Below are 16,845 nucleotides of genomic sequence, written 5' to 3'. Positions count from 1 at the left end.
TTATAAGAGAAATTTTGACATGGTTCTGCTCAGATGCGTGGATAGACACGAAGCAGACCTGTTGATGACTGAGGTCCATGAAGGTTCATTTGGTACTCATTCCAATGGACATGCCATGGCTAGAAAGATATTGAGAGCAGGTTACTATTGGCTGACAATGGAGTCTGATTGCTGCAAATATGTGAAGAAATGCCATAAGTGTCAGATTTATGCAGATAAGGTTCATATTCCCCCGACACTTCTGAACGTGATTTCATCACCATGGCCTTTCTCCATGTGGGGAATTGACATGATTGGCATGATAAAGCCAAAAGCGTCTAATGGACACAGATTTATTCTCGTAGCAATTGATTACTTCACCAAGTGGGTCGAGGCGGCATCATATGCAAATGTGACCAGGCAGGTGGTCGTGAAGTTTATCAAGAATCAACTCATATGCCGATATGGTGTGCCAGATAAGATCATTACTGATAATGGGTCTAACCTGAACAACAAGATGATGAAAGAGCTGTCTAGTGAGTTCAAGATTGCACATCATAATTCTTCTCCCTATAGACCCAAGATGAATGGGGTTGTTGAAGTTGCTAATAAGAATATCAAGAAAATTATCCAAAAGATGGTTGTCACGTACAAAGATTGGCATGAGATGCTTCCATTGGCTTTGCATGGTTATCGTACATCTGTCCGCACTTCAACAGGGGCAACCCCTTTCTCTCTTGTGTATGGCATGGAGGCTGTGCTCCCCGTAGAGGTTGAGATCCCATCAATGAGAGTCTTGATGGAAGCCAAGTTGATTGAGGCTGAATGGGTTCAAAGTCGTTATGACCAGCTGAATTTGATAGAAGAAAAGAGATTGACTGCCATGTGCCATGGTCAATTATATCAGCAAAGAATGAAGAAAGCTTTTGACAAGAAGGTCAAGCCTCGTGTTTTCCGAGAGGGTGACCTTGTGCTCAAGAAAGTTTGTCTTTCGCGCCCGATTCCAGGGGCAAGTGGACTCCAAACTATGAAGGTCCATATGTTGTTAAGAGAGCCTTTTCAGGCGGTGCATTGATACTCACAACTATGGATGGGGAGGATTTCACTCGTCCTGTGAATTCAGATGCAGTCAAGAAATACTTCGCCTAAAAATAAAAACAGAATAGTTCGCTAAGTTGAAAACCCGAAAGGGCGACTTAGGCAAAAATGAGCGTCTCGGTGGATTGAAAACCCAAAAGGGCGATCCAGGCAAAAGTTAGAGACATATAAAAATGAATATATGTATCCCGCTAGATTGAGTACCTCATCCTGGGGCAATCTAGGCAAAAATTAGGGATTTGGCAAGTAACTGCATCCCGACAAGGCTTTGCTCTACAAATGTCAATCTGTCAGAGATTCTTGCTCATTCGTCATCAACCAAAGCTACAAATACATCGGATTCAGAATTGGTGGAGAAATGGTCATTATGTTCAACGTAGCCTTTTCCAATATATATCACCAATTTCAAATTTGTAAAGATCTAGGGAGTCTTGCCATTTGCAGACTACCATTCCATCAAATAAATTTGAGCCTTTTATCCAATTATTTGCACTCTTATTTGTTTCTATTCAACAAAGGTTTTGCATATTTGCATTGAAAAAAATATCATTGTTTTAAATAATCAAATTGTTCATAATTTGTTTTTAAACAAAGCAAACATTCACAATGATGAAGGGATACTTAGGAGATCTTCACTGCTCTCCCAAGGATGGTATGATCCCCAACAGGGTAAGACATTTGTTCATATTCCTGGCATGTTTGTATCCTCTTCCTGCCGGAGCCTTTTGTGGTTTTTTCTACTAAGCGGAGTGTTTGGTAAGATATTCACCACTCTTCCCTTCAGTAGAGTAGCGACCTTTCCTTCTCAGCGGTGTGATCTTTGGTAGTACGGTATTTGGTAATGACCTTGGAAGCTTCCTGTTTAGTGGTTGATCACCACAGATCCCCCATCTTCTCGGATAGATTCCCCAGTAGAGTTGCTCATGTGGCGGATTTTATCTGTGCAATAACTCCTGCCCCTAGCTAGAATGACTGATGTTTGTTCCCCTGTAGAGATATTTGCTTCCTGGTATCTCTTGCCCTCATCAGATTGGATACTCTCCGGTGAACCTGGATTTCTCTCTTGAGATGTAGTACCGGATGTTTGTGTACTTAGCCTTGGAACTGTTTGTATTAGAAATGTCTGTTTGACAGCATTCATCATACATAAACCATGCATGTGTGCACATAGTTTTCAAACATTCAGATATTCATGATTGCATTCTTTGCCATGTATCTTTGTTTGTTGTCCCAGCTAGTGGGTAATATGCTTCCCAAGCAGATGACGGTGTCTGATCCCTCAATATAGAGTTAGCCTTTTAAGCAGAAAGTGTTTATCTTTCCTTCCATATTCCCCACCGAGTTATATCCTCGTGATGATGGTTGTTTATGTTTCCTCCCAATACATATATTGGGATGGGTTTCCCTATTGAGCTATATCCTCATTAGGACGAGTTTTGATCCAGCTTGCCTCTTTAGTTTGATCCTAGATTGGCTTCTTGCGACTGTTTCCTGTGCTTCACTATGGTATAAATGAATAATTGCTCAGTAATTAGTAATCATTCATCTTATCCCCGGCGGAGTCTGTGGTTTTCTACCCTTATACCGGTAGTTGTAAACCTTATTTCATCCCCTTGCAGAGTTAATCTTTTACGGTTACTCTTCTGTGGTTTTCTACCCGATATCCGGTAGATGTAATCCCCTCATTGACGGTTATCATTATCCAATATTCGGTGTTGATATTCCCTCATTCTTTTGGATAATTGCTCTGATTAAGCAGTTTATCCCCAGCAAGTCATCTTTCATATACCGTTTGCCGGTAATGTTATTGCTCCCCTTGAATGGTCATCATTATTTACCTAGTTTCGGTATCCAGATGCCTTTTTCTCTTGGTCGATTTATCCTTTATTAACCCAGTAACCGGTTGTGGATAATCTTCCATGCGAGTATATTATTTATGTTATGACGGTAATAGATAATATATCTCATGCACTCTTTGGTCGAAGTCTTTTGTTCTTCCCCAGTTGAGTAAGATTTGTATCCCTTTTTGGAATCGAATGTCCATCCCATAATCGAGTTTGCTTTTAGCCCTCTTTTGGATGATGAGTGTTCTGGGAATATTCCCCAATTCACGTTTTGGTTGGTCACCTATTATATGCCCAGTAACCGGCATCCCTGGTGTTCCCTCCTTCTGCTCCCTATTATGACTTTTTATCCCCTGTGGAGTCAGATTTTCCTGAGTTGAAATATACCTTCTAGGTCTTCCTCAGATGATTTGGTTGATTGATATCTCTCACCCTTATATCGGTCTTAGATATTCATTCTCCCGGAGCATGTTTTTCCCTCACCCTTATACCGATGGGATCACATGATCTCTTTTGAGCTTATTACCCAGTAGCTGGTAATACCTCATTTGTTTTTTCCTCAGCTGAGTCCTTAGTGGACATCTCCACCTGAGTCTGGATTTTTATCTGAAGTATCCGTTGCGGATAATTTTGCTGTATTGGCATATTCCCCAATACGTGCATCTTCGAGTCAGCTCGAGTCCTTCCATGGATTCTCTCCGTGTCTCTCAGCAAGTTTTAAGTCGTGACCGGCTCACGCGTTTTCATCCCTTTACTCCTCGGTAGAGTCTCTGCCCCATAGAATGAATTATTCATAGGGATTGTCGATTTCCTCCTGATCTTTGCCTTTGTGGACCTATCCCCACAGAGTATTACCGTTTGCATACATACATTCACATCATGAGGTCTCTTAGGGACCAAAATCCGTCTCTTTGTTATTATTTAAGCCCATTCTACCGCGTCGAGACGAAGATTTTAACCTTCACTTCTCCGGCTAGAATGACCTTAAATAGGGGCATCTGTAAGACCCCAATTTTGTCCCTAAGATCCCTCATAGCATCATAACATTGTATTTGCATTGCCTCAAGGATCATAAGCATCTTGGTTCCCCTTACCTTTGGGTGGGATCCCTTGTGAGTGGTTTGAGATCACCAAGCATGCTTGAATTGTATATCATTTGCTTTTCTCATTTTGTCTATTAACCAAAAACACAAAAATATGTCACTAACATCTTTTGTCTGTAGCTTGAGCAATCACAAGGTCAAAAGCTTCAAGGAGATCCTTTGTGCAGAGATATGGCCAAGAGAAGATGATAGAAAGCATGGTAATGGTTCCCAAAGCTCTCATCCATCAAATATGCCTCCCTAGCATCTCAATTCATCATTTTGATCAAAGCAAGTCAAAAGGTTTGAGGTTTGTTCCCAAAAGAAACCCTAATTCATCTGTGCACCACAATGCCTTACTCTTGAAGCAACCTCAGCCCATGGTCAAATACAATCAAGGGAAGTTATTTAATTCATCATTTCATGCATTTTTGAACTTATTTAAGTGTCCTCAATCGTCCATTCATCAAGATATGAGTTGTGGACTTGAGAAGTTGATCAGTCAATTCATCTGACTATTTTGAAATGCACTGAGACCTAACCTTTTATGTGTTGGTCAAATGGAGATGATCCCAAAAGCAACACTGTTCTTAAGGACAATATGAACAACTTTCATGTTCATCAAAAATTGATTTGAAGCTTGGAAGGTCATCTCCCATTCCAATACATTATAGGTCATTTTGACTGAAACCCTAATTCTAGGTCAACTTCCCAAGGACATAACTCATTCATGTTTTATAATTTTGAGGTGGGATCAAATGCATTGGAAAGCTTAAGATGTCTACTTCAAATGTTATGTTGAACAAAAGTTAAAAATATCAAAGGAAATACATGTGATAATGCAAGACATTATAGGTCCTTTTGGACCAAATGCATTAAAAGGCAAAAAAAGTCCAACTTCAAGTGCCCATAACTCTTTCATAAAAAATCCAAATGATTCAAATTTTAAGTCCATTTTGATTGTCTTGAAGAGATATACAACTTTTATGTTGGAGGTTTTTTCATTTGAGGCTTGCATCATTAAAACAGAAGGGCTTGAACATTGGCCAAATTTAGAAACTTTGCCTTTACATGTTTTGCACCTTGCACTTTAAACTCCAATTTCACCAATTTCCACACTTCAAATGGATTTTTTCCCAACATAACAATTGTTCCTTACATCAAAACCTTTCCAACCATTACTCACATGCTCATGTTTGGATTTGGCAAATGGCATTTTCGAAGAGGGGAAGTTTTTGGTTCAATTATGCATAACACATCAAAACTCCATGCACAAGCCAATTCACGCGTCCAAATCATCTCACATTCATTTCAGATTGCATTTGGCATTGAATTTGGGCCTTTTGCATGATCATGCAAGCCCATGCAATGAATATCCAATTCCATGCACACAGATTGAATCACACTTACCTTGTCATTCCATCTATAAATAAGAGCTCCATTCCATTCAAATTTCATCCATGAATCAACCTGAAATGTTGTTGAACTGAAAACCTAACCTCTCACCAAAGGAGCAATTTCACTTTTCTTCATTTTTTTTCAGATCTAAAATTCAACTACATCTGGTTGAATCTTTGGATCTAAAGCTCCTAGACCTTCATCCTTTAGTCCATTGATCTTTTGTTTGGCCAAAGGAAGCAAGGAAGCAAGTTCAAATCTTCAGAATCCAAGGTTGCTCTTCAACTGGTTTTTTCTTCAAAACTCACCAATTATTGATCTATTTGCTTGGATTTTGTGTTGGTTGAAGTCCTCTTCATAGAGGCAATTGTTTTGTATGCTCAATTATTGAAATCTATGAAGTTCACTTGAACATCACAGAATTTCCATCTCTGATTTCTCTCAATATAGAGATCTAGAGTGGAATTGAGTGATACAGGGATGATGTACATCATCCCAGCTTTCCAATGATGTATAGATCGTGTATTTTGATTAAGTTTTGGTTGTCTGCAATTTTGGCCGGAAAACACAAGCTCACCGGAGAAGACGGTGGCGCTGGCCACCGTCTCCTTTCTAGTTTGAATCTGGACCGTTGGATTGAGTTTCCCAGATCTAATCCTGGCCTTCGCTTGTTATGACTTATTTTAAGTCCTTGTGTTACGCGTGGACTTTGGCCTATGGTTGAAGCGCGCTTCTGGAGCGTACGATCTGCAAACTCAATTAATGAGCTCAGGTCTAACGCTCCTTGTTTTTTTGAATTTCTTATTTTCTGATTTTTATTTCTTTTATTTCTATTATTTTCAGAAATTCATATCTTTTTCATTTTAAATCCAAAAATTATGGGGCCAATTGCATTCTTCTCCAAATAAATTCTAGTTTCTAATTTTGATTTTTAATATTTTTATTTGTCATTTGGTATTTTTTGTGAATTTTCTCTTTTCTGGTTATTTTTAATTCATTTTAAATAGTTTTTGATATTCAAAAAATACAAAAATATTTTCCTAACCTATTTGAATAATGATGAATCCATGAAAAATATTCTCATCAATTTTTAATTGATTTGAGATTTATTTGAGATTTTAGTTCAATTAGGTTATTTTTATTCATTTTTAATTGATTAAAAATAGTTTCTGACTTTTAAAAATGCTGAAATTTTTTGTCAAACTTTGTTTGACCTTGTTGAACTTGGGATAAATCACTTGGACCTTTCAAAGTTGATTTGAAGTGATTTTGAAGTTTGACCTTTCTTTTATTTTTAATTCAAGTTTATTTAATATTAAAAATGCCAAAAATATTTTGCTTATTGTTTGATCTCCAATCTTCATCTCATTTCTGATTTCTCATTGTTTTACTTTGACTTTAAATGTCATTTGGTCAACACATATGGATTGGTACATTTGATTTCACCTTATTGTAGCACCTCAAATTTGCACCTCCCATTTGTATATACATTTTCATGTTTAGGTCATTAACATTGCATTGTTCATTGCATTAGTCCATCAAGTCATCAGGCAAGACTGGTTAGAAGATTCAACTATGCAAGGCAACAAGAGCAATCTCCATGAGATCAAGGCCCTAGGGTTGGTACAATGAGTTCATGTGACCCAAAGGTCATTTTGAAGTGGTTTGGCCAAGTGTTGAAAGCTCAGACTCATCAGTCCATGTGCAAATCATCTGAAACCCTAAAAAGTCAACAAAAGTCAACTGTCAGTTCAACTATGGAATAGGAGGTGGGAGATGGTTAGAGATGCCTCATTCATGTGGGAATAAGTCTCATTTGACATTTCAAACATCAACATTGGAGAATTTGAAGTCAGATCAAGACTTTCCAAAAATAGCAAGTGACCTGTAATTTGAACTTTCCAAAAATGGCAAGGTTTTTGACCAACTTCAACTCAAGATTACATCAACAAGAAAGCTTCAAATGAAATTTTGTCCAACATGAAAGTTGAACATCTTTCTCTCCCATTTCCAAAAAGTCCAAGATCATGGATTTCTCATGTATGGTTAAGGAGATGTGAAGGTTTTCCCTTAGCCGATCTCCCTAGCAGAGGGATTGTGTTGATGATTTTCCCCAACAGGTTCCCCGAGTGGATCAGGTTCGGTGAAAATTATCTCCAGCAGAGTTTATCCTACCTGTGAATGGGATGGGTCGTCCCCAGTAAAGTCGCATTGGTTGCTTCCCTAGCAGAGTCCCTGAGTGGATTGGGATCCTTTCCCCAGCAGCAGTGCGTCTCCCCACAGAGTTGGAGAATCTAATCAGATTTGTGCACTCAGCAGAGCAATTCGTTGCTCCCCAGCAGGAGTTTTCATCATTTTGCATCTTGCATGTAGTAATCATTGCATCCTCAAAACGCATAGCATTTTCATTCAATATGGAGCATTACGCCATAGAAAAATTCAAACATATGCATTCATGTGTTAAACCCGATTAGACCATATCCCCGGCAGAGGTGAATCATTGTTCAACATCTGTACGGCACATTTGCTATAGTTGCTCTTGACAGATAGCATTCAAGAGTGGTAATTCCCCAGAGGTTTATTTCCTCACCCGCAGGTGAGAGGAAAGCTTGATTCTCCCCAGTGAGATCCTCAGCAAGTGTCTGGCCTTGCCTTGACAAACGTAGATTTCATCCTTGTGATACCCGTGAGTTTCGTGGTTATTCTCGTGTGGGTTTTGTTTTGGTGTCCGTAGACATCATCTTTCGATGTGCGTAACATCCTCTATCCCTTTATTCCATTCATCCGCTAATGTCTGGTCACCTCTCTGTTGGTGTCGATAAACGCCGAGCTTCTCCCGTTCGTCCGTTGACGTCTGGTCGAGTCTTCCCAGTCATTCGTTAATGTCTGGTCACCTCTCCGTTGGTGTCGATAAACGTCGAGCTTCTCCCGTTCGTCCGTTGACGTATGGTTGTATCTCTTTCCCAGTCATCCGTTGATGTCTGGTCACCTCTCCGTTGGTGTCGATAAACGTCGAGCTTCTCCCGTTCGTCCGTTGACGTCTGGTTGAGTCTTCCCATTCATCCGTTGATGTCTGGTCACCTCTCTGTTGGTGTCGATAAACGTTGAGTTTTTCCTATTCGTCCGTTGACGTCTAGTTGTATTCACTTTTCCCATTCATCCGTTGATGTCTGGTCACCTCTCCGTTGGTTTCGATAAATGTTGAGTTTTTTCCATTCGTCCATTGACGTATGGTTGTATCCCTTTCTCCAGTTCATCCGTTGATGTCTGGTCACCTCTCCGTTGGTGTCGATAAACGTCGAGCTTCTCCCGTTCGTCCGTTGACGTCTGGTCGAGTCTTCCCAGTCATTCGTTAATGTCTGGTCACCTCTCCGTTGGTGTCGATAAACGTCGAGCTTCTCCCGTTCGTCTGTTGATGTCTGGTCGAGTCTTCCCAGTCATTCGTTAATGTTTGGTCACCTCTCCATTGGTGTCGATAAACGTCGAGCTTCTCCCGTTCGTCCGTTGACGTCTAGTCGAGTCTTTCCCAGTCATCCGTTGATGTCTGGTCACCTCTCCGTTGGTGTCAATAAACATTGAGTTTTTTCCCATTCGTCCGTTGACGTCTGGTTGTACCTTTCCTTTGATAAAGATCAAAATCCCCAGTAGAGTCGTCGGTAAACGTCTTGTCTGGTTGCTGTTGCAGATATCCTGTATCATATCCCGCAGAGTGCAAATTTCTACGGTTCTTCGGTATTCAATCCCTGTTTACCCTAAAGGTCTGACAGTCGTTGCTCTCATCCGTTCGGGTTCCCAGCTGATTGAATAGGGGCAGCTGTAGCACCTCAAATTTGCACCTCCCATTTGTATATACATTTTCATGTTTAGGTCATTAACATTGCATTGTTCATTGCATTAGTCCATCAAGTCATCAGGCAAGACTGGTTAGAAGATTCAACTATGCAAGACAACAAGAGCAATCTCCATGAGATCAAGGCCCTAGGGTTGGTACAATGAGTTCATGTGACCCAAGGGTCATTTTGAAGTGGTTTGGCCAAGTGTTGAAAGCTCAGACTCATCAGTCCATGTGCAAATCATCTGAAACCCTAAAAAGTCAACAAAAGTCAATTGTCAGTTCAACTATGGAATTGGAGGTGGGAGATGGTTAGAGATGCCTCATTCATGTGGGAATAAGTCTCATTTGACATTTCAAACATCAACATTGGAGAATTTGAAGTCAGATCAAGACTTTCCAAAAATAGCAAGTGACCTGTAATTTGAACTTTCCAAAAATGGCAAGGTTTTTGACCAACTTCAACTCAAGATTACATCAAGAAGAAAGCTTCAAATGAAATTTTGTCCAACATGAGAGTTGAAGATCTTTCTCTCCCATTTCCAAAAAGTCCAAGATCATGGATTTCTCATGTATGGTTAAGGAGATGTGATCAAAACTTGGCAAAGTGTAGTTTAAACTTCAAATGAGCATAGCTTTCAAACCAAAAGTCCAATTTGAGTGGTTCTTTTTGCATATTTCTCCTTATAACATGTATTTTCCAAGCATACCATCATTTGGCATGAAATCTTATTTGCATGGCATTGGTTCATTCATGAAGATTTTTGGGAAAATTTCATAAATTCATTTTGGTTGAACATATGCATACCAAGCCAATTCTAACATGTGCATGGAATATTTTTAAGTCATTTTAAGCCTTGAACATGCACTGTTCACGTGCATGGGGTGTATGGAGCATGAAAACTCATTTTTTTCACTCACACCACAAAGTCCCTAATCTCATTTGCATTGTGCCTAATCCTTCCCTAAACATGATTAGCATGGACTATAAAGCCTTAACCCTAACTGTTTCATCACAATTACCAATTCTAGATCTAGATTTTCACAAATTCTCAAAATTCTCTCTCACTTTTTTCTCCAAAATTCTGCAAACACAAGCACTTTCTCTTGCTTAATTCATCATCATGAGGTGTTGTTGAACACATTTGGATCAAAATCCAGAAGAAATCGTGGTTGTTTTGTTCATGAGCAAAGATTGAAGCATTCATGGCAAGTGAAGTTTGAGCTAGATTCGTGTGCATTCAAGCTTCCATTTCATCATCATTTACTTCCATAAGCATATTGGAGAGGAACTGGAGCATCAAGAACCTTGGAAACACATGATTTCATTTGCTGCTCATCAAGAGGTATGATTTTCGACCTCTTTAATTTTGCAATTCATTAGGCCTATCGTGTAGAGCATGGAATGGTTATGAAACTGAGCTTTGAATGGAGTGATTTCATGCTGATTTGAGTTAGATTCGTGCATTTAAAGTTTGGATGATAATTTTTGTTTCCTTCGATCCATGCGCTTGATGTTGTTTTTTTGATGAATGATTCATGGATTCTTGTTATATGATGCATGATAAGTTGAATGATATGTTTGATTTGCATTTCTGGAACGTTTTGAGAAATTCTGGAAAATAGGATGAAGATCTTCATCGTGTTCTTCATGTTCATGCATTTTCCAGTTTTGCTGGGGATTTACTTATGGAATTACCTGCGAAACGCATAGCGTTTACCTGCGGAACGCATAGCATTTCCTGCGGATTTTTTAAATCATACATGCGTGTGCTTAGGGTTTGTGTGCTGATACGACGCCGTTTTGGCTTTGGCGCATTTGTGAGTTTAAATGTGCACTTGGTTCGATCCTTGGCCAGAACAATTGCCTTACCTTGCATTTTCTCATTTCTTCATCATTATTTGCCTTGTCTTCACATTTCCATTTTAATTTTCTTTCAACTTCCAAAATTCACAACAAATTGAAAATTGATCTAAAAATTATGAGATTTTTTGCATTGTGATCCTGATTTTGTCTATTATTTTTTGATCATTTTTCCATAAATTGTGCATGGCTAAATATTTTTTGGTGCTAGGATACTTGAACATGTATGCATTCTTGACCTTGCTTTTCCATATCATTTGTGAAATACTGGTCTTTGATCCAATGCTCATGAAATTTTGCATGCTATAACTAGACTCATTGCTTGACATTTTGGTGTTGATTTGGTATTTTTATCATTTACCATTGCTGTTTTATGATCATGCTAAGATAGGTGTGACAATTTGTGTCACACCTTGTAATGTTCAACTTGATTGATGAGTTTTCCATGCCAAATGATATCCAATTGCCTTGATTTTTTGTATGATGCATGCTATGGATGTTGTGATTGCTCATGATTTTTGTTGGAATTTGTGAGATCATTTCTGATTTAATTGAGATTTTTCATTCTGGTTGGTCACATTTGAGCTTCCAAATTGCCTTGAACTTTATTTGATTGTGAAATGCTTGTTCCTTATCCAATGCTTGTGAAATTTTGCACACTATTTCTAGACATGTTGAGTGTTGTTTTGGCTTTGGTTTGAGGTTTTTACCATAATCCATCTCTGTTTTATACCTATGCTAATTTGGTGTGACAATTGGTGTCACACATGTGCTTGTCTTGTGCTTGTCTTGACTTATGCTATGTAATTGCCATGCCTAATGATGTCTAATGCTTCTAATTTTTTGTGTGATGATCATGTTGTATGTCCTGTTTACTCATGAATTTTGCCAAGATTATTTGAACCATTTTTGATTTAATGTGCATTTATTCCTTCTGATGTCACAATGTGGTCACAATTTGCATACCTTGCCATGTTTGGTTCATGAAATGCTTTTGGTTAATGATATTGATGTGAGACATTTTAGAATGTGTTCTTGATTGAATGAAGTTGATTCATGTTAAATTTCATGTTCTGTTTTGAATGTTTGACCCTCTTTTGACCCTAGGCTTTGACCTAGTGGTTTGGACTCACTGTTTGGATTGTGGATTTCAGGTTAAGAAGCACATTGCCATGATTGGAGTTGCTCACTCATTTGAGTTGATTAGTTGATTGATGTTGGCTAACCTTATGTTGTTTTGTAGGTTGATGCCAAGTTATTTGTGTTATGCCTATTGGCTTGTGGCTTGCACATTGTTGCCTAATGCCTTATCTGTCTGATTATGTGATTGACTGTTGTCTGTCTGATTGTTTGACTTGTAAACTGATTGGTTTAGATTTTTTTCAGGTACTTAAGTTGCTTTGAGTTCTTTGGAACTTGCTTTTGCTTTGCTTGGTTGCTTAACCACTGAGGTATAACTCTCTGACTTCATGTAGTCTGGAAGACTTGTCCTGTTATGTGGGCAGGCACCTGTCTGAAGCCCTTCTTAAGAGGCAATGCTTGTGTTTGTTTATCTTTGTGCCAAGCAGGAAAAGTCCTCTTATGAGGCAATTGGCAGATAAAAGAGATGTGTAATCCATCTCCTGCTATTCAGTGTGTCATCCACTTTGCTCACACCATGTGTTGATGCATTGTGGATATTAACCCAAGATCTTTGTTGTGTCAGTCATATGTGGAGAAGAGTTCCTACTTTCTGAACTCCCACACCTTCTATTTTGAGTCAAGCTCTCCCAGGCCAGGGATAAGAGTTGTGAGGTCTTAACCTCACTTCCCATTTCATCTGCTTCACCCTAACTCTCAATGTTAGGGTTAAGAGCTAACTACACCCAATTCCAGTTGGCTTGTGTTTCACAGCCTAACCTTGTATGAGCCCAATTGTGTGCATATAGTGTGTATGCTTGCTTTGTGTGCTTGTATGTATTCGCTTGTGCTGTTTAGGATAGCTTGCTCCCTGTGCAAGTTAGATAGAAACCTTAACTTAGGACCATGGTGGATTTGCATGATAACTATTAGGCTCGAGTCAGTCTCCCTTCTAGTTTGTCATTTCCCAGTCTCTGGTTAGGTTAGAAGTTCTTTCCCTGTTAAGGGGAACTACGTCGCCCTGATCCTCATACCAGATGAGGTACGTAGGCAGGAGATGAGCTGATCTCTCCGGGCGCCCTTTTTCTTTTTCACCCTTTGTGTGTGTTTGGAGTCTGACGTAAGTCCAGCGATTGGCAGTTGGTTTCTTGTGTCTTGTTTGCTTGTTGGAGTCTGACGTAAGTCCAGCGGTTGGCAGTCGGTTTCCTGTGTGTGTTTGTTGGTTCGGAGTCTGATGTAAGTCCAGCGATTGGCATTCGGTTTCCATGTTTGCCTGTTTGTGTGGAGTCTGACTTAAGTCCAGCGATTGGCAGTCCGTTTCCTGTGTGAGTTTTGTTTGGCGTGCGTTAGCCGAGCTACGAGTGCTCTGATTCTTCTCCGGTCAGAGAAGATACGTATGCATAGGATGCGACGTCCTAGCGAGCACGTTTCCCCCTGTCTCGAACTACGTCGACTCTGATGTCTGTGCCTGACAGACTACGTAGGCCCAGGATGCGATATCCTACCGAGTTAGTTTCTTTTGTCTTTCTGTGTCTCCTTTCAGCCTGTGTGTGCAGTTTGTTTGAGCAGTGTTTAGCAACCTTATCCTTTCTTTTGTGCGTGGATCCCGTCGAGTACGACGGATGTGTAGGGGTGCTAATACCTTTCCTTCGCATAACCGACTCCCGATCCCATCTCTCTCTGGTCGCGAGACCATGTCTTTTCCAGGTTTACTTCGAGCGTTTCCTTTCCCTCTTTTGGGATAAATAACGCACGGTGGCGGCTCTGTTGTTTTGTTTTCCCACCGGTTTTTCGCGTAATGCGACACTTATGCACTTTATTCTTTCCATTTCCTTTTCCATTATTCATCTCTTTCTTCTTCTTCTTCTTTTTCTTTTTTTGATCAATGAGTTGAAGGTTGATAAGTTAGCATTAATTAGGGAGGCTTAATCTTCCTTGATTCAAATCTAATTCATCTTGATCAATTGATCAAATGAATGACTTTGCATTAAGGATAGGTTGTTTCCTAAATTATGCAAAGGACTTAAACCAATACAAGATCAATTCTCTTCTTCTTTTTGGCATGGCAAGTTGTTGGAACTTGGTTCACTAATCAAGACTTCTAACTTGTGTTGTTGCCTACATTATTATTGACCGGCCTCAGATAGTTATGACTTCTACATAAGTCCAATTACGATTGCTTAACATAGCGCTAAATTTGCCTTATGGCACACTAACTACTAACACTAACCATTAACAATTAACATTTACTTTTTGCACTTTACTTTTATGCAATTTACTATTCTTGTACATATTATTCATTTGCTTTTTCCTTTGCTCACTTGAGCACATGTTTATGTTAATGCCATTTGCCTTTTGCACACTTGAGCACATAATTGTGTATATACTATTGTGCTTGTGTCTTGTTTTGATTGTTGTGAACCAAATGCAAAGAATTGGACAAAATGGACTTAGACTTTAGGATCTTCCCTATGCAAATTTGGAGTCAAAGAGCAACTAGGAATTGGGCCTTTAGAGTGCTATAAAAAGTCAAAGAGCAACTAGGCATTGAGCCTTTAGAATGCTTAAGCTTGAAGATGAACATTGAAAGGACCATATTCTAAACTCCCTCTTGTCCATTCTTTGATTGTGTTATAGAACTTTTTGATGTGTGTTTTCTTTGTGCTAGGAGTTCCAACTTGAGCTTAATTGAGGAACCATTACCATGAGCTTCTAAGAGATAGAGATCCAAGATACATTGAGGAGTCTTTCCAAGAGTTCATTTGATTGTTGATTGCTTGAGTTTATGCTTACTTGCTTGCTTATTCCAAAGGATGGGAGCTACTTGGATCATCACTATGATCTCAAGAGAGGAACTCCATTGTGGTTTTGTTTCTTTTCCCTCACCTTTTTGCATTGCTTAAGACTCTAGCCCTTCTTCTTCTTCTCTCCACTCTAACCCAAGCCAAAACTTTTGTGCAAACATCTAACACTTGTTTTCAACATTAGAAACCTAAGCCTTATGCTTTTGATTTTCAAACCTTCTTTTCATAATACTTATTCTGAATTGAACCTTTAAGTCAACTATGACCACTTTGTATATACTTCTAATTGGTGAATATAACCCATTCAAATGTGTTCTTGTGGTTTCAATGGCCACTCTTTCTAATCAAAACTTTTTCATAACCTTTAGCTATTAGGTTTTAGTTATCTTTGTGGTAGATATAATACTCACATATATCCTTAGTGATGGACAATGAGTCTTCCATGCTTATTATAGGGTTAACCCCTCACTAGCATGTTGAAGCTATCCTCACATGGTGGATTTGTGGTTTTAGGTTGAGTTTTCTCCCTTGGATAACAAAAGACCTTAAGGCTTTTGGACCAATCAATTCATCCACTTGTTTTGAGAATTTTACCCCGAACTACGAGGTTTTGATCCTAATCTTTTTTAAGATGGTACGTAGGCAATGGATTCATCCATCCAAACACAAAAATGTAAATAACTCGTATATTCTCTTCTCATCTCTTCAATCATGTTTGCACAAACAAATTTTCACAAAATACCAACCTTACAACAAATATGAAAAGGGCTCCCTAGAAGTACCTAGGATGTTTTGGGTGCCTAACACCTTCCCATTGCATAACCAACCCCCTTACCCAAATCTCTGACTCTCTTTTACTAGTTTTTGATTCGATAAAACTTTTAGGTTTTTGTTCGCTTTCTAACCATTCCTTTGGATAAATAGAAGTGCGGTGGCGACTCGACTTGTATGATTTACCTTGGATTTAGTCAATATCTCTAATGGTAACGAATACCCCGCTACAGTAGGGATAAATAACTGACCTATCCTAACAGGAACATCTTCTAAAATTCCTATCGGATATTTAATAGATCTATCGGCTAACTAAAGTGACATCTTAGTGGGTTGTAATTCTCCTAAGTTTAACCTCTCACAAACTGCTAAAGGCATTAGGCTCACACTAGCTCCTAAGTCTAGAAAAGCTTTTTTGATGACATGATTACCCAAAAGGCAAGGAATGGAGAAATTTCCAGGATCTTTATCTTTCTTTGCTAATTTGTCCTCGGAAATAGCATTACATTCCAAAGGCTTCGGATCGTCAAGTCTATGTTTGTTGGTAAGGATGTCTTTGAGAAACTTTGCATAAGAAGGTATTTGGGTGATGGCTTCTGTGAAAGGGATTTCTACATGAAGTTTTTCTATAACTTTAATAAATTTTTGATACTGTTTATTGATCTGGGTTTGTTTGAGTCTTTGCAGATATGGTATAGGTGGTTTATATGGCGGGGGTGGCACGTAAGTTTTATCTTTAGGTTCTTCTCCTTTTTCTCGACCTTCCTGGTTTTCAGATTCCTCTGGTTCCTTTACTTCGTCCGGGGGCTTGGTACATTCCTTAGAAGTTTCGGGTTCACTCAATCTAGGGTTTGGTGGCTCATCATAAGCGTTCCCACTTTGTAGGGTAATGGCATTGGCTTTTCCTCTCGGATTTTATTGAGGTTGTCCAGGGAATTGTCCTCCAGGTGTAGTCTGAGGGGCTTGGTTTAAAGCTACCTGGGAGATCTGGGTTTCAAGCATCTTGGTATGAGTAACTATTTGGTCAACCTTGGTTCCTAACTGAGTAATCAAT

This window comes from Lathyrus oleraceus, chromosome 1 (assembly GCF_024323335.1).
Source record: "Lathyrus oleraceus cultivar Zhongwan6 chromosome 1, CAAS_Psat_ZW6_1.0, whole genome shotgun sequence".
NCBI classification, from domain to species: domain Eukaryota; kingdom Viridiplantae; phylum Streptophyta; class Magnoliopsida; order Fabales; family Fabaceae; genus Lathyrus; species Lathyrus oleraceus.
This window is presented reverse-complemented; position numbering follows the sequence as displayed.